The sequence below is a fragment of the Heptranchias perlo genome, chromosome 1 (assembly GCF_035084215.1).
Source record: "Heptranchias perlo isolate sHepPer1 chromosome 1, sHepPer1.hap1, whole genome shotgun sequence".
In the NCBI taxonomy this organism is placed as follows: domain Eukaryota; kingdom Metazoa; phylum Chordata; class Chondrichthyes; order Hexanchiformes; family Hexanchidae; genus Heptranchias; species Heptranchias perlo.
The window spans coordinates 106,877,965-106,904,603 of record NC_090325.1 but is presented as its reverse complement, the minus strand read 5'-3'; the positions used below and the strand labels follow the sequence as shown (position 1 = coordinate 106,904,603).

The window sequence follows — 26,639 nt, the reverse complement described above, 5'->3', positions numbered from 1 at the left end:
TCTTTGATGGAGATTCGTGTGTCCAAGAAAGAAACTGATTCTGAGGAGTAGTCCATGGTGAGCTTGATGGTGGGATGGAACTTGTTGATGTTATCGTGTAGTCTCTTTAGTGATTCCTTGCCGTGGGTCCATAGAAAGAAAATGTCGTCGATGTATCTGGTGTATAGTGTTGGTTGGAGGTCTTGTGCAGTGAAGAAGTCCTGCTCGAACTTGTTCATGAAAATGTTGGCGTATTGGGGTGCGAATTTGGTCCCCATGGCTGTTCCGTTTGTTTGGGTAAAGAACTGGTTATCGAAGGTGAAGACATTGTGATCCAGGATGAAGCGGATGAGTTGTAGGATGGCTTCCGGAGATTGGCTGTTGTTGGTGTTGAGTATTGATGCTGTCGCATTGCCTGGCACTTGTCTGGTGCAAATGTTACTTGCCATTTATCAGCCTAAGCCTGGATGTTGCCAGGCAATGGGCGGGGAAGGGGCATCTAGCAGCAGCCCCAGTGGAGGCAGGGGGAGAGAAATACAGCTCAACGCGGGACCATGGCGGTAGGCCTCATCATCCAACTTTGTTCCTTTTTCCACCACTATCCCGACCCATTTTGAGTGGGAGAGCGGAAGGAAATCCAGCCCATTGTCTCTCCAAACCATGTGATTTACAATGTTTCCTGTTCAATTACTGATGTTGGTTTTTACCTTTGACTCCTGAAAAGGGTTTAATTTGCTCATAACCCATTGAGTGTGCATTAAATTAGAGTTATTTTTACTCCCCTTTTTTAAACATGTTACAGGAATACACAAGTTCACTCAATATACTTTCTTGAAGGTTGAGCACATTATAACAAACACAAAGACAGTCAGAATGCATCTGCAATAGTGTTGTGAATCATCATTTTAATTTTTTTGATTGCTTCACTTTATTGTCTGGATGTGGCAATTAATAAACCTGCCATCACTTCTAAGTGCCTTTCTAATTCTCTCTCTGCCAATTCAGTCCCATTGATCATACATTTATGATGCACATTTTTTGACCAATGTGCAATACTTGATATTTCTCAATGTTAAATTTCATTTATTGCCCAATTGTATCAATCTTTCCAATCTAAATCTTTCTGTAAATCTTTTGTTTCATCCTCTATTGCCCCTATTTTAGTACACTCAGAAAATTTGACATGCACACACTTGGGGCTCGATTTTAGCACCCGCGATCGGGTGCGTTCGTGGCGGGGGGGCTGCGAAAATCGGGGATTCCCGGGGCGGGTCGGGAGCCCGGCTCCAACCCGCCCCATTTCCGAGTTTCCCACTGATGTGCTGACAAGTGCGCACAGCCCCCGCATGTGGGACTCCCGCCGGCAATTAAAGCCGGCGGGGTGCCACTTAAGGTAATGAACAGGTACTTCAGGTTGTTTACAGACCTGATTGACCTGTTATTTTAGCAGGGATGGGATTTTGCAACTGACTGGGACTGTTTCCCGTACTGGGGGAAACACTCCCAGTTCAAATGGACGTGTTGCAGCCATCAGCATGTGGCAGCTGCAAAGGTCCGTTTGACAGGTGCGGGGGAGACCCTCACGCATTGCAGGAGGCCACTCTGTCACTTTGGACAAAGTTTGGCCTCCACCACCCTCCTCCTGACAATAAAATTCACCAACTTGCACACTTACCCCGGTGTCCAGACACATGTACCTACCTTGCGGACCCCCTCAAATGTACATCTTCCGGATGGGGGCCGCCGTAGCTGCAGTCATGACCTCCTCGGAGGGCGAACAGTATCACCGGCCACGCCGTCCGCCTCTGACACGTGGAGCTCCACAACACAGTGCTGTGACATATCCACCTGCACAGCAGGAGGGAGGGCAACCGCAGAGAGAGATGCATCGCAGAGGGCATTACCCTCACCACAGGGTCCACAGACCGAGGCTCAGCTTCCTGGACCTCTCTGAGCAGCAGTGCACACGGAGGCTCAGAGTCACTCGACATGTAGTCGTGGACATCTGCAGCCTCCTTCATGCCGAGCTGCTCCCGGCTGGCCCGAGCACCATCTTCTTACCTGTCGCTGTCAAAGTCACCACTGCCCTCAACAACTTCTCCTCTGCATCCTTCCAGGGTGCCACCGGGGACATCGCCGACGTCTCTCAGTCGTCTGCACAAAAGAGCCCTGCAAATACACCTACACCCACTCTGCAGTGACACAATGTGTGGCATCAGTTGTGGGTCTTCATTGTGATCCTCAGGAAAGGGCATTATTGCACAAACCAGACAAGATTTGCAAAAACGTGGCAGTAGTGGTGCCAATATAATATGAAATGTGAGTTGATCAGAAATTAAATATAAGTAAAAACCATGACAAACCCTCAAACATCTTTGTGCATCCCCTTCATGCTCACGACACGTTTGCCTTACGCTTCATACTGCACATATGTGATGCATGCACTGTGGCTGCAGCACAGGTAGTGGCAGGTTGAGTGAGGCTGACTATGAAAGAGATGCATGAGAGGGTGAGTATGAGTTAGAGCCATGAGATTGTATGAGGATTGGGTTGAGTGGTAGTGGCGGGATGAGTACTGGCGAGGTGAGTAAGTGCAGGTAAGGTGAGGATGAGGTTTGAGTGGGAGCGAGGAGTGATGTGACAGAGTAGTGTTGGCTGTGCAGAAGGAGATGTGGGGTGTGGGCGGTGATGTGGCAGATGGAGTGTAGGGGAATGAGTAAGTGTACTCACTTTGGCTGACGTACTTAGGTCATTGCAGCGCCTCCTGCACTGTATGCAGGTGGGCGATATGTTGGTGGTGCAGGTGACCTCCTCTGCCACCTTGAGCCAGGCCTTCCTGGTGGCAGAGGCAGGCCGCTTCCTCCCGCCCGCCGGGGGGAAGATCTCTGTCCTCCCCCTCCTCCTCACCCCATCCAATAAGAGCTGGAGTGAGGCATCATTAAACCTGGGAGTAGCCTTCCCCCTGGGCTGCTCCATGCTGTAATTTTTCCTATTTCTTGCAGCATCAGTCAGTGGAGGACTGCCCCTTTAAATAGAGCTCCTCCAGCTGACAGACCTTACTGTGCATGCGCAGTCCGCCCGCCGCACAGCTTACCAGCACAAAACCCGGAAGAGCAGGTAAGTGGATCCAATCAGCCTGCGAGTGTGCGCGGAGCAGACTGATTTCACCAGGCGCGTTACCCACACGCCCAATCTACCCCCCGCCGCAAACCCGCCGCCATGGTCATATCGGGCCCCTGATTTTGATATCCAGTTCATTAATGTTGATTAGAAGCAGGTACTGGCACCAACTCCTGCAGGACTCAATTTAACACCTCCCTCAGTCTAACATTACACCTCTCATGAGTGCTCTTTCTATTTTTGCCTAGTCCCAAGTTTTAGCCTGGATTCTTATGGTTTTAGTTAAATTAGGAGTCTTTCATGTTGGACTTTTTCAGAAAGCTTTCTGAAAGTCCACAGAGACTCCAAGTTCCACAGTCTACTTTATTCGTAGTTCCCTCAAGCTAAGTAGGTTTTCCCTTTATTGGTTTTAGACTATTAAGTTGCAATACAGATATTTCTGAAGGCCAGTCCTTAGTTTCCATTATTTCAACCATTATTGATTTAGGCTAGTGGGACTGTAATTGCCTGAGTCAGACTTATCAGCCTATTTAAATATAGGTACTATATTTGCATGCTTCAGGTCCCTCAGAACCTCAAGAGTGTCCAACAATTCCTTTATGACGATAATCAGTGCCCGGTGAATTCTCTCCCAAGTCTCCTTCAGAACCCTGGGATATATGAGGAGTATGTTTTCCAATGGGCAGAGTTCAGGTACAGACACTTAACCTGCTTGGACTACATCCCTCTGTGTGCTGTATGAGGCAGGCAACAACCTATTTATTTTAAATAGGTGTTGAGTATTTCTGCATGAATTTTACTGGTTGGAAAATATATCCCATGCTGTGTGGCTCAAGGTATTTGGTTTTCAGTCCCTTTAACTTACCAACTACCTCTAGGCACTGATATTAAAATGGTATACTGCAAAAGTTGAATAGCAAGTTACTATGTATACTGATAGAAAATGTTTAATATTTTAAATTAGTCTCCATTTCGGTGCCATTTGTATCTCTTAAAAATGTTAACTATGTATTCACTTTTATGATACTGTTAAAAATACAGATGCAAAGAAAGACTTGAAAAATTGGGTTGTTTTTTGTTAGACCAACACAGATTAGGGGCGATAAGATACAAGTGTTTTAAATTATGAGAGGATGGGACAGGTTAGATAGAAGGAGACTGTTTCCAGTCATTGAGGGGTCAAGAATGAGAGGCCATAGGAATAAAATTAAATGTAAGAGATTTAGAAAGAGGGCAGGAGAAACTTCTTTACACAGAGAGTTGTAAGGATGTGCAATTCATTTCCAGGGTTAGTGGTTGAGGCAGAAACTATGTCGACATTCTAGATAACATTGAATAGATGAATGAAGGAAAAGGGCATGAAGGGGTATGGGAACAGGGTGAGTAAATGTGATTAATACTATTTGCTCAGGTGGAGGGTAAATGTTGACTCGGAATGGTTGAACTGAATGACCTGTTTCCGTGTTGTAACTTCCATATATTTCTATGTAGATCACAGATGAAACTTAATATTGACAAATGCAGTATTGCTCGTTGGATAAAATAATGTGTGACATAATACAAAATGAATATAGTAGAATTAGCACACAGAATCAGAAATGGGTGTGGAATTAATGACAGGACAACGTGGTGACGCAATTATAAAGCTTCTAAAATGATGGTTAGAACAGTGGAATGCAAGTCAAGTTGTGGTTATGCTGAGGATGTACAATGCAATTGGAGTACTTTATATAAAATATTAAATGGCTGAGATAAGGTAAATATTCCTACGTTATGAATATGTGTCAATGTAGGTCCTCTTATGGGAAATCAGGGGGGGTTCCACAGAGCTTTCATTAGCTACCCAGCGTAGATAATCCAGGTTTCCCAGGAGTCAACCTTGCATTCTGTGTCCCGCCTCAAGATGTCTGCATTGGAAGTACTGCCCAGAAAACAAGCACTAACATAATATTTTGCCAGTGCTTTTATACCATCTAACCATTAAGGCAACAGTAACTTCTTCTATTCTTAAAAGGGATGATATTACCCTCAGGTGTAAGAAGGGTGACTAGAGTGCAATTAACAGTACTTTGTACTTGGGGAATGCAACAGGACTGAAAAAAGTTGGGTCTGACTCTTCAGTTGGTGTTGCATGCTGTTGCTGAACTTGATGTATAGGTACACATGATAAAGAGGATATCTAAAACCTTTGTAACACTTCAGGGAAATGCATCTTGGCCAATCCAACTACTGTCTTCTAATAGTACCTGGATGGACACAGTGGCGCAGAATTTTAGTGTGTTGATTGTGACAATAATTAAGTATTTTTGTCTAAGTTTTAATTTGGTATTGGCTCTTTTAATTCTGTTACAATACCTAAGGATTTATAAACCAGGAGTTATAAACTTAAACCAGAAAGTGTATCTCAGTTTAACTCAAAACAATGTTGTAAAGATCGATCAGTTAGGTCTCCGGCCGATTAGCTTGAGGGAAAGGCTAAGCGATTCAATTCAAGTACAAACATATTGATGGGAATTTTAAATCCACCTGTCTGGTGGAAAGCAGTTGGGTGGGCAGTGGAAATGGAGTGGGTGAAATAGCCACTCTGTTCTGATTTTAAAATGCTTGATTTTTCAGCAGAGCTATAAAATTAATTCTCATTTAAAGTATCTTAATTACCCAGATAGGCTCAAAGAGCTGGGTTTCTATGCTTTAGAGAAACGTAGATATAGGGATGATTTGATCAAGATTTATAAGTTAATGAAGGGACGAGATTGTGTTTGTGTAGATCAATTGTTTCAACTGAATGAGTTGGGGAGGGCCAGAGGTCACTCTCACGGGTTATGTAAGGGCAGAACTAGGTTAAATGTCAGGAGGACGCTCTCTTCCCAGAGAATAGTGGACCTCTGGAACAGGCTGCCAGCTCTTATGGTGGACACCGATTCGTTGAATTCCTTCAAGTGAGGGCTGGACCTGTTCCTGGCTGGGGCAGAGAGCACTTCTTACAAGAATATAAATACCTTGTAACATTGATCAGGGACTAATTTCAATCAGCTAAGTTGGGGGCGGGGGGGGGGGGGGTGGGGGTCAGAGAGGAATTTTCCAGATTTCTCCCCCCAAATTGGCCTTGGTTTTTATCAAGTTTGTTGCCTTTCCCAGAAGATCACATGGCTCACTAGGCATCACAACTGTATAGAACAGGTTGGAAGGACCAATAGGTCTTTTCTTGTCTATCATTCATCGAATCATAGAATCATATGTTTGTATGTTCATAATTACCATAACATTGCAGCAATATAGTGTGTCTAACAGTCTTATGTAATGGTAAGTCTGCTCACGAGGAGCAATGATGTTTTCCTTTTATAATATTTACCCTACTTGCCAAATATATGATATTAAGGAAAAAACACAAGAGGACTTTGTCTGCCAAAAAATAAATTTAAAACACTAATGACATCGTTGTATAGGTGCTACATGGCCTCCTGAAGTTCCAAAATGGCATCCAGAATGCGCGCGCATGCTTCTAACATGACGTGTGCCGGACGCCATCTTGGTAAAGGGGTTCGCGCAGGCGCAGATAACGAACGCTGGCTGCATGTAAAGTAAGGGGAATAAGGTTAGATCAGTGTGTAATGCTGATTTAAAGTGATAGAAACCATTTTGGCACTTAACAATGCAGCCAACGCACTGTCTTAACCACAACCATCTGAACATGTCTTAGATGGCCTGGAGGATGCTCCACCAACGCTATTTGAAGGGACCATGCAGAATTTACAGGTTAGTTGCTGGATTATTGCTTCTGGATGCATGCATTCTGGATGCATTTGTACCTGTTTTTGGAGGTCTCCAATACTTGAATACTAGGACTAGGGAACATAGCCTAACATTTAGAGCCAGGACTTGTAGGAGTGAAGTTAGGAAATGTTTATACACGCAAAGGGTGGTAGAAGTTTGGAACGCGCTTCCGCAAATTGTAGTTGGTGCTAGCTTGATTGTTAATTTTAAGTCTGAGATTGATAGATTTTTGTTAACCAAGGCTTTAAATGATATGGGGCTAAGGCGGGTATATGGGGTTAGGTCACAGATCAACCATGATCTCACTGAATGGCGGAACAGGCTTGAGGGGCTAAATGCTACTGCCACTTACTGCCTCCTGTCGCCTTCTCCTGCGAGAAAGCAGGACGTGTGTCGGTGAGTGTCCTGCTGGATGTTTGGATGATGTTCCTGTCATGGTTGAATAGCTGCCAGTGTGTGTGACCTGTAAGTTGTGGGTGTGTGGCTTGAAACAGTGGTAATGTGTGAGGGTGAGAGGACACATCTGATTGGAAGAGTTGAGTACTGATTGAAAGAATTTGTTGGTAGGTGGGTGATGGGGTTGTAGAGCATGGAGCAATGGATGCGGCTAGTGGAGCAGTTGGTAGGAGATGCCACTTGACAGTTGACCTCACCCACTTTGACCACTTGTGTCAAACCTGCACTGTGTCCATGTTCGTGGTACTATGCGCCTGGCATTGCCTTTGTCCCCTACTGCCTCCCACTGCCTCTTGAGCATATGTCTAGAAGGCCTCTTGCCCCTCTGTGGATATAGGATGCCCCTCCTTCTGTCCACCTCTTGCACCAAGGCCTCTAGTGCAACAGCAGAGAACCTTGGTGCACGCACTCTCGCAGGCCTGGTACCAACTCAGAATGGCAAACTGGTGAGGTCTGGCATGCAGATTGGAGGATGTGGGATTTAGTAGTGCCCAACCTTTATTCACTGTTTTAACATAACTCAACAGTTTGTAAACATTGGGATGGGAGCTGCATCTATGTTTTACATGTGCGATGTCTGATCTCCGTTCAGAATCCGTGCAGACCCGTATCTTATATTTTGCACTTATATATATGGTGCAGGCTGCCTTTAAAAGGTGCAGCCTATCTTTAAGAGATGTGAGCAATTCACGCAAGATTTGGCCCCCCTGCTGGTTAAGTGCCGAAGCTGGAGAGAACGTTGCAGCTAGGCCTCCTTGCTGCACTACAATCAGGTAAATGAGGAGGCAGCACAAATCTAACGTGCTGCCTGCATCGGAACCACCGGGCGCGGGCTAATTGCACACCGCGTCGCCTGCGCCCAGATTCAGACCTTATTTCATTTAACCCCCTTAGCCTCTAATTTTGTGAGTTATGTGCTTGACATCACTGAGTGAGTCATTTTTCAATAAATGATGAAAGTTCATTGTATATCTAATATTTATTGCCATCTTTTAGTTTAGGAACATGTTTCCTTTATCAGACAAAATTCCACTGAAAGGTATAAACTGCAGACTACAAAGAGGCTATGATTTGGCTCAGGTGGTCAGATCACAGCAACATTGATGTTATGTGGGGGAGGGTAATTTGCTAATACACTGACATATATTGATGTTTCAACAATTTGACAGAGGTTTGGTTTCATGCTGACTGCAAAACCTTTCAAAGTACAGGCAACCTTCATATATTCCTGATTACATCCACATTTTTGTGGGGGGTTTTTTGCTAAGTTTTCAAAAGATGTTCCTCTAAAAATACACAAATGTAAGAAGTAATTGTGCAGCTATTCTCTTTCAGATTCAATCCAATACTATGTATGCAGCATCTGAAGACAAGGCAGAAGAGACAATTAGTTTTCCTACTTAAATTTAATTATGCAGATGCAAAATTAAAAATTTCAGAAAAAGATTCGCTGGGAAATAAATAATTGGATTTATGAAGGGTTAGTATTCTGAGGATCTAGATAGGGTAAATATAGATCCATATTATCTGGCAGTTTAGTAGAAGAAATATGCATCCATATTCCCTGGTGGATTAACAATGGGTATACATGCAGTCTCTGGTGGTATGTGTAATTAATCCAGCTCCTGGTGGTATAATGATCAAATTACATCAGCTTTAGACTTTGCAAAGACCAGAATTTTGGGTCCTTCAAAGACGAATACCACAGCGCCTAACCTTCATCTCAAGAAAGCTTGAGGATTAAAGATCAAGCATCCTAACTAGCAATAAAGGCTGGATTTTAACCCTTCAAAATCATTTTTGAACAATGTTCTAAATAAATACAGGATTATTATTATAGGGATGGGAACTGCATCTGTGTTTTACATGTGATATTATTGTAATATTATTTTTGTAAAAGTCATTCAATCTTATCATCCTTATTAATTAAGGATACAATTACAGCCATAGAAAGTAAAGTTTATATTGATGGCGGTACTCAGATGGGCTCTGTCTGTGTTAAGAAATAGTAAGAGATCTGTTAACATATTGTGAGTGCAATATGGAATGCTGAATAGTGAGAAAGAAATTGAGGATGAGATTTGTAGGCAATTTGGACAGTTTTACAGTATTAACAAAGTTACAATAATGGGAAACTTTAACTATCCTAAGGTAGACTTGTGGCCAAAATAGGGTAAAGTTTCTAAGATGCATATGGAACTGTTTCCTTAATTAGTATGTTGCATGTCCAACAAGGTAGGATGCAATGCTGGATCTGATTCTGTATAATGAAGCAGGACAAGTAAGTAACCTGAATTTGGGACATTGAAAATAGATAAAGAAAAACAGGAGTTGAAGATAAAGGTGTTGAACTGGAAAGAGGCTAATTTCAGGGAGATGAAAGGGGACCCAGCCTGGTTAATTGAATGGAAACAATTGGCAGATCAAACAGCAGATCAGCAGTGGGAGATATTTAAATATAAGGAGAGGGGATCCATTGCCGTTTCAGTGCATTCCTGCTGTAACTTCAGTGGCGGTTTGACCGAACCACTGGAAACTAGGTTGAGGCCTGGATAGGCCAGGTCCCAGCCATCTGCTCTAGCTTCCAGATGGCCTTGTGAGGGCAGAGCCTCCACCTGCCCCCAAAAGACCATCATAAGAGAAATGGGGCTCGTGACAGGGTCTCTCTATGTCGGAAGTTCCTGCAACCTCATTCCTCAAAGGACCCAGCGTATTCTTGGCAGTGATATAGTGAAAGTAGGCGTACGGACCACCTCCATGGTGGCAAGGGGCCCAACTGGAGGGCTCAAGCTGCGATTGTGGCCCGGACCATGAAGAAAAGGCAGGAAACTTTCAATGGGGAGAATACAGAAGGCTTTCTAGAAGGCCCAGTTTCCCACCCCCCCTCCCCCACAGCCTGGGACTTTCAGACATGTTCAGCAGGGAGGCACTCAGATGCATCCCTAACCCACCAAAGACATTCAAATTGCAGGATCTCCCCTGTCCCCACGAACATTGACAGGGTGAGTGACGGAGGTCCAGTGGGACATCTCAACACTTACGCCAAGATGCACCACTTTGTTAATTATTAGGCCTAAGATGAATAAGGTACACATTAAGTGCATTCTGACTAAAGTAAAGTGGGTGTTCAGCAAAAGTTATTAAAGATAATCCATATTGGTACTTATTTACTTTTAGGTTTTATTTACTACTACTCCTGCTCCCTGATACCTGGCACCTCTTAGCTTGAACAATTGCATCTACATTTGGAGCAAATAAGTGGGCTGAGTCTATCTTGAGTATCAAGTTCAGGTTTGTGTCACAAATATGGTTTAGACTTGTTGATATTCATGATGGAGAGTACTTGTTCACACATGTACATGGTCTCAAACATGGAAAGAACTCTTGATGCAAAGGATTTCAGTTTGGGATAATTTGGTGCCAGGCATTGATAAAACCTGGTAACAACGATATCAGAAAACTTATCTTTCAATGGAATGTCACAGTGCAGTTCAATAACTTCCCTTTGGAGCTCCTCTGGTATATCATGCACATTCATGGGAAATGGTGTGCTGAGAATTGCAAACTCTCCTTCCTGATTCCTGGAGTCAGAGAATTGTTCTTAAAATTCCTTTCTTAGTTCAGCAATTTTGCCCATGTACTATTCTGTGGCACCATCACATTGATTCCCATCAGTGTCACATAGTGATATCAAAGTGGGAAAATGTGCCAAGATACTCTGTTAAAGTTGCTTCTCCCACAGTTGAAGCTGAATCTCAAGGATGCGAATTCTGCCAATATTCGGTTGCACTCTTTCATTCTTCTGTTGAGCGAGTGCAGGTGCTCTGTAATATCCACCATCAAAGCAAGGTCTTGAAGCCATTCATTGTCCTGTAAGTCAGTAACATCTTTCCCTCTCTGATCTACGAACAGCTGGATCTCACCACATAATTCACAGAAACACTTCAATACAGCTCCCCGACTCAGCCACCAAACTAGTGTGACATGGCAGCTTACGGAGGATTTCACATTCTTCCAACAACTGGCTAAATGACCTGCACTTTGAATGAAATTTACAGTTTTAATAACCACATCCATAACATGATTCATTTTTGAAGTTTTACTACACAGAGCTTCTTGCTGTAAAATGCAGTGAAAACTATGAAACTGCTAGTTTGGGTTGATAATTTGCAATTTGGCCTTCAGTTTTGTCACAATTGCAACTTTTTTGCCCACCATTGCAGATGCCTCATCCGTGGCGAGACTCACAGCTCTTGTCCAGTTCACATCTACTTTACCCCAGAACTCCCACCAAGTTGTTGAAGAGATCATTTGCTGTTGTGTCTCTCATCGGCACCAATTCTATAAGCTCCTCTGTTATGTACACGTTCTCACCAGCTCCATGAATGAATACTGCTAGCTGAGCCATGGCAGTTACATCAGTGCTTTCATCAATTGCAATTGAAAAAGCAGCAAAGCACTTTGCTTTATCTTGTAGTTGACTGTTTAAATTCTCAGCTAAATCATGGATTCTCTCAGCAATTGTGTTGAGGGGCCGATATTTGCAAAAGCTTGCCGTTTATCTGGATATACTGGGGAAATTTTAACCTAACATGCCAGTCGAAAAACTGACGGGATCGGGTGCAACGCTGGTTTTACACCCCACCTGATTTTACTCTCCATAGGTAAAACTGGCGTTCCACCCAATCCCCTGGGTTTCCCGCCCAGTGAGTTAGGTTAAAATTACCACTATTCCTGTAGCTTATAGCTTGCAGTTCTTCGAAAATTCTCCCTCAGAAAATGGTTTCGATGACACAGCTATTTCATGGGCAATCACATAACGCGCCTTAACAGCAGCATCGCTTATGTGGTCAGTATTAGTAAACATCGATTGCTGCTTACTCAATGACTGCTAATTCAGAAAATCTATCTTCCCATAACTTTCCTGTGTACTTATATTTCTCACCATAGTTTGCTTCATTGTGCCTTTGAATGTTGTAAACTTTCACCAAAGCTACCTGATGCTTACAAATCAAATATATCGGCTTTCCATTCATGTCCACGAAGAAATACAAAAGTCTCCATTTCTCTTGAAATGCATAGCACTCCTGATCTACCTTTCTCTCCTTGTATAAAGACATGAGGACCACTTGTCACTACAGAACTTAAAAATCAGGTATCAATGTTACGAGACGTTGAAAAACTGAGTCCAATAAACAGTGACAGACACGATTGCTATCTCTTGGCTGTAATTTGCGGAGTGGGGGGTGGGTGGTCACGTAAGTGATTTCAACTTGTTATAAAACTCGTTGCCACCCCAACAAACTAAATAAAGAAATGAAGATTCATGGGAAGTCTGCGGGCTGGATGAACCTGTTCCGCTGGCCGGATTCGGCCCATGGGTCATACGTTTGACACCGCTGCTGTAGGCACTAACAAATTTTTTCTTTTCAGTATGTTCATTATATAGTATGCATCTATTATTCCTTTAGTTGGTTAATTGGCCAATGACAGAGTAGTTTAGATCACTTTAGCTACTACAAAGTTATATTTGTTGGCTTGAAAATAAAGAATCTATTGACATCCCTTTTGCTTGACTATTCAGTGAAATCTGAAAAGATTCATTGCTACAATGTCTTCTCTATCTGCCTACGTATGTATGTGTCTTTGTAACTATGACTGATAGCAGCTGCAGTGTACCATTTGAATGAATAGAATTAAATAAATTCTTTGACTGCCACAGAAATTACCTTAGTATTGCATTTGAATTCAACTGGAGATCAAGAAGCTGTAACAATTTTCTTTTTCTCCTTAAGCTACTATTAAAATGCATTAACTACATTGTAGGTGGAGCTTAAAGAGAATAATGATACTTTGAAGGAAGTACTTTCTACTTAAAAATACACCCTCAAAAAAGGCTGTAAGGGATATTTGTTAAAAATATGTTTTTTCATTAAGGAGTTATTCTCTGTTTTGAAAAATCAACTTATTGGCAACTCGCTATGGCGAGCGTTCTAGCTGGAAATCATCCACCTTTTCCGACATTGATGCCAGAATGATGATTGGCAGTTTTTAAGATAGTCTCAATGGAAGTGTGCTGTTTCTAAGGTCAGCTCATTAGCATAGCTTCAGGTGCAGATTCGGATAGTTGCAGGGAGCACACCAGCAGCAGGAGTGGAAAACGGTGTATGAATAAAATTCAAAGGAATGGGGACAATTAATGGGGGTGTCGCAATCAAGAACCAAAATTCTGAAAGACTTGAGAGCCTCAGAAGGCATTTCAACTCAAGACTGAAGGGATAGGGGACGAAGAAGACAGGCAAAAATGAAGGGAAATGAAATTCATGGTGCAAACACTTGACAGAGCAGATTAGCACCCCTGTTTGATGGCTGCTGAAGTGGAGGTGGTGCTGCTTGAGATGGTTGTGAGGAGATTTACCCTCTGTGACTCTCTACAGCATGAATCCCACAGGTCAGCATTACAGCATGCCTGCTAGAAGACAGAGCCAAATTTCAGGCTATAGCTGATCATTACTGCCACTGGATGTGCTGGCTCTATGCTGCATGGTAGCTGCAGGTGTCCTTGCAAGAGATAGCACAGCACAACATCTGCCTTTCTGACAGTTCCCCATGATCATTTAAAGGCAGGTATGCTACGACCTGTAAAAATGGTTGGCAGCATCTTGGCAGGTGAAGTCAATCAAGTAGCATTGCCTCTTGATTATCCTGGCATGCTTCCTTTCATGCAGTGCCATTGAAAGTTTGGCAAATTGTAATTAGGGTGTTTCTGAGGAAGTGACCAACATTAGGGGTTAGTTGGGGCATTCTCTAGATTTGTCTGATGTAAGGAGTCTTACAACACCAGGTTATAGTCCAACAGCTTTATTTGAAGTCACAAGCTTTCGGAGGCTGACGAAGGAGGAAGCCTCCGAAAGCTTGTGATTTCAAATAAAGCTGTTGGACTATAACCTGGTGTTGTAAGACTCCTTACATTTGTCCACCCCAGTCCATCACCGGCATCTCCACATCATAGATTTGTCTGGGAAGAGAAGCCTAACAGCATTAGTCATCTGCTAAAATGAAATATGTGCACCTCTGTCTGCAGATTTGATGTGTGGGGAGTGGCAGGTTGGTACAGATATGTCTTGTGCAGCCTGACTTTCCTTGCTTCCTTCCAAACACATCAGATAGGGAGATCCCCAATGGGAAACTCATTGGTTAACGAAGGCTCATGAGTACCTAAGTGTTAATATGGGAAAAAAAGGAAAACAGAAATGGCTAAAATACACTTACCTTTATATTACTATGTCCTTTTCATGACCTCCAGGATACTTGCTGCTGCTTATCTACCCTGGATAACCATTTCAAATAGGTTTCTTTATGTCTGGCATCCTACCTGCCATTTCCTGCTGTTCTGATTAGCAGGACTGACAGTCCCGCAGATGAATATTTAAATGAAGCGTCTGCCTATTTAGTCCTACCAACAGGTAAATGCATTGAGATACAACCCAGAGGGCACCTGGGGAATTTAAATTCAATTAATTAAACAAAAATCTGGAATTATAAAAAAACTAGTATCAATAATGGTGGCCATGAAACTACCGGATTGTCATAAAAACCCATCTGGTTCACTAATGTCCTTTAGGGAAGGAAACCTGCCGTCTTTACCCGGTCTGGCCTATATGTGACTCCAGACCCACAGCAATGTGCTTGATTCTTAATCGCCCTCTGAAATGACCCAGCAAGCCACTCAGTTGTAAAATCTCACTACGAAAAGTCATAATAAGAATAAAACCAGACGGACCACTAGGCATCGGACATGACAAAGGCAAACCAAGCCCAGTCGACCCTGCAAAGTCCTCCTCACTAACATCTGGGGACTTGTGCCAAAATTGGGAGAGATGTCCCACAGACTAGTCAAGCAACAGCCTGACATAGCGATACTCACATAATCATACCTTTCAGCCAACGTCCCAGACTCTTCCATTACCATCCCTGGGTATGCCCTGTCCCACCGGCAGGATAGACCCACCAGAGGTGGCGGTACAGTGATATACAGTCAGAAGGGAGTGGCCCTGGGAGTCCTCAACATTGACTCTGGACCCCATGAAATCCCATGGCATCAGATCAAACATGGGCAAGGAAACCTCCTTCTGATTACCACATGGACTGCAGCGGTTCAAGAAGGCGGCTCACCACCACCTTCTCAAGGGCAATTAGGGATGGGCAATAAATGCTGGCCTTGCCAGCGACGCCCACATCCCATGAACAAATAATAAAAAAAAAGTTCTCCCACAGTGCTGTTAGATAGGGAGTTCCAGGATTTTGACCCAGCGACGATGAAGGAACGACGATATATTTCCAAGTCAGGATGGTGTGTGACTTGGAGGGGAATGTGCAGATGGTGGTGTTCCCATGTGCCTGCTGCCCTTGTCCTTCTATGTGGTAGAGGTCGTGGGTTTGGGAGGTGCTGTTGAAGAAGCCTTGGCGAGTTGCTGCAGTGCATCCTGTAGATGGTACAATATAGCAAATATCTACAATAAAGCATCTTTTTCTCACTTATTGAGACAGTAGGTTTGAATACTCTCAATTAACTTCTGGTTGGGTGTCTAGCATTTGATTAGCTGGGTATCTGATACCCAATCACGATATTTAATTGTCTCCAAACCAAACTACTGAGAAATCAGCATAAATAGCATTTCTATTTGCCTAATAAGTTCAGACCCTCTTCCTTTAAGGATATACCCCACTTATTAATCCCAAGAATTTAGGTACAAGGTGGCAAGAGCCAAGTTTTAGCCAACCCATATTACACATTGGAGTATTGCTAGAATCTAATTGGCTAAAACTGTGTAACTTACCAGCAGAGAGCACTAGAATTCTCCCCACTGCTTGTCCATCTAAGACCACCCTATCTTAGGGCACTGGCTTGCAGGATTATTTGGAGTTGACTGGGAAGAGTTACAGTCCCCAATGACAGGTCTACCCCTCCAGGTCCCATCAATGAATAAAGCTGGCTGATCACTCATCAACAGCTCTCTGGAGTCCTGCAGATCTGCCTGGCTCGGGTATTTGATTATCGAGTCTGCCACAGAAGAGCGACTCAGTTCTGGGCATGCTGTGTTGTAGTTAATTTGATCCCAAAGGGACCCACTTACCATGCTCTCAAGGAGGATAGTCACTAATTGGTTGTCAGACAACTGACAAGTGTGGGTTTTAATTTTCGCTAGGACAGTGGGTGGCATGGTGAGCAGTACAACTTACCATAAAATATGTGAGTACGTTACCACTATTTTCCTGATCACAATGTGGACACACACCATACCCCATCAAATGGTGGTTCCATTAGTTAGTCGTATAGTGCTTCAGCAGCAACTGCTTGCCTTGCTGCAATGCAGTTGACGTAGGCTTTGAATCCTGGATATGTGAGCACGTGTTCATATGCCTAGTCTTCAGGTAATGCTTTCCGAAAATTATTATTCCCATCCAGCGTCCCATCATCAGCTATTTGATCAATATCTATCTTTAGCATGATGGAAGGACCTATGCAGGATAGCTTGTGATGTGCCAGCCAGCTTAATGCTGTAGATGTCTGAGTCCAATGCCACATATTTGTCACCAACTGATTAATCCATGTTCTCAACAAGGAGTTTTGGCAAAGAGGTGTGCTTGCTATGAGACTGAACCATCCCGCACCCCAGATAATGAGCAACAGGTTGGTGTAGGCTGGAACCTTCCCTCCCTGTAACGTTTTCTCATGTTTGCCACAAAGCCACTTAGAGCATAGTCCTGGATCTTACACATGGGCTGTTACATGCCTGGGAGCTCCGAGCCATGAAGGAGGACTGTATGGATACTTGTCTTATATGCCACAAGCTTAATTTGCATTGGGATTTTGCTGTCATTGAGGAAAGATGAGAAAGACAATTGTGGGGTCCTGAAGAAATATGTAAGCTAAACTTGGGATCCACGAGAATCCATGGGTATGGATATGAATTAACAATTGTGTGTCTTAACTTACCATTGGCAAGTGAATTAAATATTTCCAATGCTCCAACCCAAAAGGTAAGTGAATGCATTTACTGTCACATAACTTTCTCAAGCGCTGTAATAACCACAAATCAGAATATTTCCCATGCTTTTGATTTTCAACAGTTCTAAAAACCAGCCTGCATATGAAGGCAATAAAATATATTGCTTCCAAAATAAAACTGTATTAAAATTTTTTATTTTCAATTTAGTAGGTCTGAACTGATACACTACAATAGTCTTTTGAGGATTAATTGATTTTTATAATGATATTTGTAACATGTAATGAAGAACATGTTTTCCATTTTACTTTTACTGCAAGGGCCTGCACCAGGAGAAGACGCTAACAATATATTTTGATCTTCTAAAATTAAAAAAATTCTACTTGTAAACATTTTAATATTCTACATTCACATTTGACCATCTTTTTCTTCCTTTCTTTTGATTTTCATGCTGTATTGAAGCTCTAAGGAAACTTGTCAGTTTCAATCAATCTCAAGGCACTGCTCCACCAGTTTTACACGCTTTCTCCAGTTAAACCTAATATCATTGATCAATAACTTTTAAATCTTTTAACTTGCATTTTTTGTCAGCACACAGACATTGAAAGCAATCAGAAATGTGAGTACTGTATCAACGATCAAACACAGTGGACCATTATCTACTCCTATTTTATTGTAAGTCAGAGTTATTTAATGGCAAACCTTTTCAGCTTTTGGCACTATTAATGATAGATATAATACAATTTATTTTTCAAAGGTAGCTCAGACTAGGCAGAAATAAATTGATGTAACCTTTATGGAGGCAATAGAACTTCACGCGTGTCAGTCTTGATATGTATCAAAATCTCAATATAAGAAAATTTGACAGTGAAGTACAATTTTCAAATGTTTTTGACATATTAATTGTTAGTTATTTAAAGATGTTATTTTATATGACAATCACAACAATTTTTATACAACGGAACAGGAGACAATGTCTTAATAGTTTTATTATGCAAGGTGTAATTATGTTTTTGTAAGCTATTGCATGTGAACCGATACCCGTACCTTTAGAAAAATGGTATGTTGAATTTTCATTGAAATTCAGAGTGCAATTATGATGCATGCATAGAGCTAAATTTCAGCACTAACCACTTTTTTTTTTATCAGTCATGGTTCTTCAGGAAAATCGGTTTTATTTTACAGCTGAATAAGAAAAAAAGATTATGTTTTCAATAATTTTTTTCCAGTGTAAAGTGACACCTTTTCCATATTGTATTCTCTGTCTCATGGTTATTTCAAATGCCTCATATTTTTCATCAGTGAAATCTGATAGTTTGAAATTGCCACACAAATCATTTACATTAAGATACTGGGTCAAATTTTTTGCTGCCTCTCTAATTATACATACTGAAAAATGGGCTGTGAATCATTACCCACTTCAATAGCAGAGGTAGAATTATCTTCCCAAATAACGCAAATTAGCATTCTACAAGATTTCCTTGGAAGATTCCTCATTCACAATATAATTAAGGTATCCACTTAGTGCTAAATATTTTAGAAGATATAATGAATTTACATACATTATGCATCATTTAGATTGTTTTAATCAGCTTAATGCTCAGTTGTAAGGATGGCTTATTCTGTCTTTCACCAATCTTTAATAAACATAATGAGCCAAATCTTGCTGGAGCGGCGCATCTCGTGTTGTGCACCGTTAGTTAGACTTTATCCTGCACCCTTCAGCTCGAATATAATTTGCCCGGTAACTTGCTGGAAGTGCGAGCTGATAACGGCACGGCGAGGGCAACAGGACATCTGGGATCTTGGTGAATGACGGGACCAACAGTCTATCTCCTTAACCAATGAGATTTAAGGATTGAGAAAGAAACACAGGAACAATGGAGAAGGAGGGTGAATCAGAGTCAAATCAGGTACAGAAGGAGAAATAAAGAGAGGGAAAGGAAATTGGATTAAGAGAAAAGAGAGAAAAAAGTAAGAAAAAAATTTTAAAATTTAAAATGGGACACAGCAGTTTAAATTGTTCCCTTTCTGGGCTGGAGAGGTTGATTGGCATTGCATTAACAATTATCATGTCGTTAAAAGGGTACTTACTCTGTTTAGTATGAGCCCCAACTTTCTGCAGTGAGTTTAATGGGCACTTAACGTGCAAATCCAGCAAGTTCTTAAAAATAACAGGGAGGTTGATGGCGAGCTGCCGTTTGTGCAAGACAAACAGCAGATCGGCGTAAATTGACCGGCAAGTTATGAAGCTTCAAAACTCACGGTGTATCTCTTCTTCGCCTGAACTTGCTGGCCGATTTGCATGTTAATAACGATGTGCATGTGAAAACGCCTTTATTTTTCCACCAAGATTTCACCCAACACCTCACATAAAGCTGACTGACTAAGAAAATAAACAAGGCATAACAGAACAAAGGTTCCCCCCTTCCTCTCAGACCTCACTGGTCTTGCCCCTTTATGTAACCCCTCAGAGCTGTTCCAGTTGTGAAAGCAAGAAAATACCATAAAGTCCTCCACAGCTTTTGAAGCTGCACCAGGAGGCAGGCAGTGATACCCAATGCAATGCACTGTGTTTAATTGTTTTTATCGTGTTGAATAATTTCCAAAAGAATCCCGTCTTGATGTATGCAGTCAGTTGTTAAATGTTTCTTCTGTTGATTCAATCTTAGTCACTCAGTGTCAGCTTAATGAATTGAATCAATTTGGCAAAAGTTAGGAATCCAGTTCAAGTGTTTGTGAGAGAGTCTGAAGCCTCATTTGATGACTAAAGAAAAATCCTTGCTACCCAATAATTTATGAGATTCCACATAAATGTTGGCCTTAGGTTGGCTTATTTGTTGCAACAGTTATCACACCAGCTATTGTGTAATTTAAACTAATGCCACATTCTGTCACATCATTGGTTGAATTATTTGTGACTAATAAATCTGGTATTATCAGTAATTTACAAAAAGATTTTGGTAGGGTATGAAAATTTGGTGGCACACGAGAAACTCTAGGTAAATGAGGACTATGACATAAGGACTATGATACATCCAAAGGGAAATTTATTTTTACTGTAGAGAAAGATCAATTTCTTCCCAAGGTAGAAATTTCTCCACCCTCTAACTCTGCTTCACCTGAAAACTACAGTTGGTTTGATTCCGCATGTGCAATGCCATGGGAGATAAAACTATATCTATTTATAATTCTGGCCTTGCTCCCATTACTAATCAGCATTTCCTTTAGCTTTACAGATTTCCATAATTCTAACCTGGGACCTGAGGTTTGATGAAGTCACTTATATTTATAGGTAGCGTGCTTACTTTTCTATTATTGTTATTAATAATAAGTAAATAAATTGGTGGTGCTCAGAAGGATACTTAGACATTCATGCTTACGGAGTGTATGTAAAAAGTGGGCAATTGGGTATTTTTATTATATGAGTAATCTCCTTTCCGGGTACAAACTTACAGAATGGGTGTGTAATTGAAAAATGAATTTCAATATAGATAAGTGTGAGGTATTACATTTTGGTAGGAAGAATAAGGGGTCCACATACTGCTTGGATAATAAGAGTCTAAACAGGGTAGAGGAGCAAAGGGATCTGGGGATACAGATATACAAATCACTAAAAGTAGCGACGTAGGTTAATAAAGCCATAAGGTTTTAAGGAACTTCTTAAAGGAGGAGAGAAAGATAGATAGGCAGAGAGGTTTAGGAAGGGAATTCCAGAGCTTAGGGCCCAGGCAGTTGAAAGCACGGCTGTCAATGGTGGAGCGATTAAAATAGGGGATGCACAAGAGGCAAGAACTGGAGGAGCGTAGAGATCTCGGAGGGTTGTAGGGCTGGAGGAGTATTTCACTCTTTGGGAGTTCTTTCCCTATTATAACTTTCTCTTTTAGACATTAGTTTGGATACAACAAAAGGGATAAACACTGTAATTTAATGTAAATCAGAATTCACCTGTAACTATTACAAAGAGATGGCCTCTCTGGTCCATTGTAATTTCTCCCAGGATTCTGTACGGTAGTGCCAACTGGGAACAGATGGCCAATGCATTATACAGCAACACACGTTACATTCTGTACAGTACATACTGCAGAACAACCATATGCACAAACAGCAAATTGCACAGAAAAATGTTCTGTGTTTTGCAAAGGAACCATAAAAGGACTAAAATCTAAAAAGAAGTGATAATTATATGCTAAATCAAATGTTCTTATGTTTTAAGCTGCCAGTATTCTCAGAAAAACCCTCATTTGAAGGCCACTTCCACAGAGCTCAGAAGAATGACATTTCAGTGAAGAGGATACACTTCAGTAACATAAACTGGGGAGATCCTTGGGACAGTGCATCTGCTAGTCACCATTGATTTCAGTGTAGCTGGTTTATTTACAGAATATTCAGGAGATGTCTTTTTTATTTTTAATACAAAACTGCAGCTGCAGGAGTATTTCACCCAGGAATTTTCAATTAAGGAACAAAGAAGCAACTTAGAAAAATAAGGTTGCAGAATTTATAGAAGATAAGTATCTCATTCTTTGAGAGTTCTTTCCATATTATAACTTTCTCTTATAGACATTAGTTTGGATACAGCAAAAGAGATAAACAATGTAATTTAATGTAAATCAGAATTCACCTGTAACTATTAAGTTGCAATACTTTAGCATGTTTGTTTCTTATTATAATTCACCCTGACTCCTTAGATGTGCCCACACCATGTACTGTTGCCTAACTGCGAGATTAAGAAGGTGGCCTGTTCCCAGACATTTTACAGTGCCACTATGTAACTCACTGCCAAGAGGTGAATGAAAACAATGCAGATTGTATTGATTTTCACTTTTCCCTCTCTCATTCATGGAAAGCTCTTCACCTCCATTCAGACATCTCCTCCAATGGGCCATTTCTGTTTGCGATTTCTTCTCTGTATTGTATGGACAAACCTGCATCTACCACTCTGTGGTCAAGTCTGTCAGTGCACTTGCACAGCATTACTGAGCCACCTAAAACTGTGTTTCCTGATTGGTTCTATATTTCTATTCCCCAGTTCTATAGTTCTATTTCCTCATTATAATGTTGTTCTAATTGCCCAAGTCCTCTGTTTTCATATTACCTGTAATAGTTGGAACATGCTGAAGTTATCAATTAGAACTGCAGCAGCATATAACACCAATCAACAAGTATAATGGTATGTGACCCTGACCTGTCGGTCGCTTGCCATTTTAATTCCCTGTCCCACTCCCACTCTGACCTCTCTGTCTTCAGCCTCTTACACTGTTCCAATGAAACTCAACGTAAGCTCGAGGAACAGCACCTCATCTTTTGTTTAAGCACTTTACAACCTTCCGGACATTGATTTCAGTAACTTCAGATCATAACCATTGCTCCCATTTTTTCGAACAGCAAGTGCTGGTAATGGTTCTGCTGTTGCCATTTACAGCTCGTCCAGACCCATCTTTTGTTTCTTAACCTGTCCCATTACCACCATCCTTGCCTTGCTCTATCATCCCTTTTGTCATTTAATCACTTTTGCCCTCCACCCTATCAGAGACCTTCCCTTTTGTTCTTTCCTCTCTTCGTCTCCCTCCCCCGGCCTTTCCCTGGCTTTGTATTTGCTCAAAAAATTTAACTCTTTAACATTTTCCAGTTCTGACAAAAGGTCTTTGACCTGAAATGTTAACTCTGTTTCTTTCTCCACAGATGCTGCCTCATTTACTGAGCTTCTCCAGCATTTTCTGTTTTTATAACAAGTATAATGGATTCAGTTGGGCAAACACTCAGCTGAAGTTTAAGGTGGGCTAGTGCACAGATGTAATTCTCAGTCCTATTTGATAGTCATATGTTCTGTCCTTATTTTCATATTTTCATTATATATTCCTATGTCTATATTTATAAGGGAAACTGCCTATGTAAAATTGTCATCATGTAATTACATCCTCCTGCCAGTGGTGGCACTGCAGTGCCTCCACTGGCGGGTGTAATTTCAGTGTGACAAGTTTACATAAGCAGTTTTCATTCTAAATGTGGACATAAGAATTTGCAATGGAAAAAGATGACAGGAAATGTGTGCAGATGTTTGATTTTTACACACACACACAAATCTTTATATATATATTATATATAGATTTCATTTGAATCTTAGAAATATGATAAATGCACTGGATGTACTTTTGTAACAATTCTTCATCAAAATAGCATGAGTCCTACTATGCTGTATTAATACTGTAGATTATTTGAATCAATTGCCAATTAATTCACACTTTGTTGATTCTAACTTTACTAAATGTATATACCATGTGCACCAATATTAGTGTCAACAAACCTGGCAGGTTTTTTGCATCACAAGAAAAGCTGACAAGTTTTCTCACTTCTAAATACATTCTACTCTTTCATTATTACTCTACTACAATAGTGATAAAGGTCAATTTTTCCTGACAATGGAAGTAGATACTTCCTATATATAGTTGCCTTCCTTTAGAAACAGACCTCTGTTATTAGGTTAAGGAATACTCACTCTCAACATCGGAATCTTAAAATAAAAGAATGAAAGCACAAAAAATAATTTTGTCTTCATGTAAGGCACAGTTACGATACAATGTTAGCAACTAGCATGATGGATTGTAATAACTTTATCAGCATCCCCCTTCCCCCCCCCACCCCCCAACCATTAACACATAAATAAAAAGAGAATCTGTTTCAGACAATTAAATACGGAAACAGTGCACTGTTTAAAGGAACTAAACTGTCACAGGTCTGGCATTAAGTACTTGGAGAAACATTTTTTTCAGGCAGAATTATAGTATCTCATTTATTTGGAGACGTAAAGCATTATCTTTAACATTGCATTGTTGTTCCTGGCATCTGAACATATTTAATCATAAAATCTATCTCTGCCACTGTCATTGTAAAACAAATGTTTTTACAGCTAATAGGTACTTTCACATGTCAAGTTACAAATCTAGCGGTTTAGAAAGTAAGTTCAGTGTGTCAGGAAAGCTGTAGATCACTAATGACTTGAATTCAGTTTGACTGTTCTCTTTTTTGCACTCTGTGGGATGTCAGAATATTTAATTCATGATGTTAAAAAGATCCTTAAATGTCAGAATAATTATGTCACAGCAGGCATTTAAAACACTGGAAAATGTCATCTGACTGAGTGCATTCCATGCTCTTTGTTATTTTAGAAAACTAATGAGTGACTGACATATATAGGGGTCATGCTGCAAATTACAGCTGGGACTAAAGATGCATCATTTGCGTATTCCAAACTTCATAACACCCATCTTGCCTTAACTAGATCAGTTGGCCAAGCACTGCATTGTATCCTGCACCTTATAAAAATTCTCATTACTCTAAAACAAGGCAGCATTCATTAATATTTTTATAATATTAAAAAATGTTTCTACTTCTATGAATCCTCTGTTATTGTAATGGGGTATTATTTCACAGCACTGTAGTGTTTTTGGCCTTTTGGGTTCTTTCATAAGATGAAATATATGTTGTTTTTGAATTTCAAACTAATTATGCAAAGAGGATTTTGAGGTGATGTGGAATCCTGGTAGTCAAGGAAACAAGGTCGGAGAGATCATCCTTTGGATTCACACTACAACACAGTCCACTGTGTAGCATTTTTCAAACATAGTAAATTATAGAATTGCTCCATCTGGTTTAATTTCTAAATCTGAAATTTAAGAGTGTGTAAATTCAGGTTACTCAGAAATATGGTACTGATGGATTGGTAGGACATGGGTTTATGCCGTGATTCCTTGCATTGTGAATTTGCAATCTCAGCTGTGCCTTTTGAGGAAAGTGTTGAGTGTAGCTCCAGAAGGAAGGAAGGAAAATTTGATGGCAAATCAACCAGGCTGCTCTTTTTTTTATTCTCAGGATATGGACATCACTGGCAAGGACACTATTTATTACCCATCCTTAGGGGCCTTCCTTAAAGGACATGAGTGAACCAGTTGAGTTTTTACTACAATCCAACAGCTTTATGGGCACTTTTACCAGTACCAGTTTTTTAAATTCCAGATTTAGTTTTAAACTGAATTCAAATTCTCAAACTGCCATGGTGGGATTTTAACTCACATTCTCCAAATTATTAGGCCAGACCTCTGGATTACCAGTCCAGTAACATAACCACTACATCACCATACCCTTGCATAGCTCCTGGTGGCTGTTTACAAGCAGCAGGGTAGGGACCTGGGAGCAGATCATCTGCCCATTTGTTCAGCTGTGAAAAGGCACATGCCAAAAGGGGAATCTAAATAAGGGGATATAAATAACCACAAAATAGAGAATTTAGAGAAATACCAAACTGAAGTAATAAAGGAACATAGGAGCAGGAGTAGGCCATTCAGCCCCTTAAGCCTGTTCCGTCATTCAGTTAGATCATGGCTGATCGGTACCTCAACTCTATTTATCCATCCTTGATCCATATTCCTTGATACTCTTATCCAACAAAAATCTATCAATCTCAGTCTTTAAAATTTCAATTGACCCAGCATGAGTGCTCCTCCTGGCTCCACAAGAACAACCTGGGCCGGTGCAGGACTGGGTTCGCCCCTTCCTCAGATTGGACCCCCCCGCAACCGGATCTACCTTTTTCCGGGCTCAGAGGCCAGCTGGGCTGCCACGATATTGCAGTAGCCTAGAGCCAGTAGGCTGCTCCGAGTGCTTGTCTTCTGCTTGCAGCCCACTGACGCTATGTTATTGAGGCACGTCCCTCAAAGTGGACTTAGCGTCCTGCCGGGCAGTCGCCTGACAACCATATGGTGAGAAAATCTACCCCCAAGGAGGTGTGTCAGGCAAGATCTTCTTCTTCTTCACATTGGCTATTTCTATCCAGATAGAACTCCAGCCTGCCCCTTAGAATGGTTCCTATTACTTGTCTTGATGTAGAAATTAGACTAATAGGCCTGCCCTTGCCTGTAATGGATTTGTTGATTTTTAAAATATTATATTTGTTTGCATTTCATAAGAACATAAGAAATAGGAGCAGGAGTAGGCCATACGGCCCCTCGAGCCTGCTCCGCCATTCAATAAGATCATGGCTGACCTTCGACCTCAACTCCACTTTCCGCCCTATCCCCATATCCCTTGATTCCCTTAGAGCCCAAAAATCTATCGATCTCAGCCTTGAATATACTCAACGACTCAGCATCCACAGCCCTCTGGGGTAGAGAATTCCAAAGATTCACAACCCTCTGAGTGAAGAAATTTCTCCTCACCTCAGTCCTAAATGGCCGACACCTTATCTTGAGACTATGCCCCCTGGACTCTTCAGCCAGGGTAAACAGCTTCTCAGCATTTATC

General features: G+C 41.3%; 1 protein-coding gene and 1 long non-coding RNA gene across 2 annotated transcripts in view; one reads left to right on the top strand and one right to left on the bottom strand.

The window, feature by feature from the left end:
• The window catches only part of LOC137337835 (uncharacterized), a 50,151-nt gene extending 32,134 nt beyond the window's left edge, over nucleotides 1-18,017 (top strand). Inside the window, exon 3 of the long non-coding RNA XR_010966610.1 lies at nucleotides 17,931-18,017. This is a non-coding gene — a long non-coding RNA (uncharacterized lncRNA). The remainder of the gene's footprint in view (nucleotides 1-17,930) is intronic.
• Nucleotides 1-26,639, bottom strand: part of lcorl (ligand dependent nuclear receptor corepressor-like) — a 286,193-nt gene that overhangs the window by 166,758 nt on the left and 92,796 nt on the right. The gene's annotated exons all lie outside the window — the stretch shown is intronic.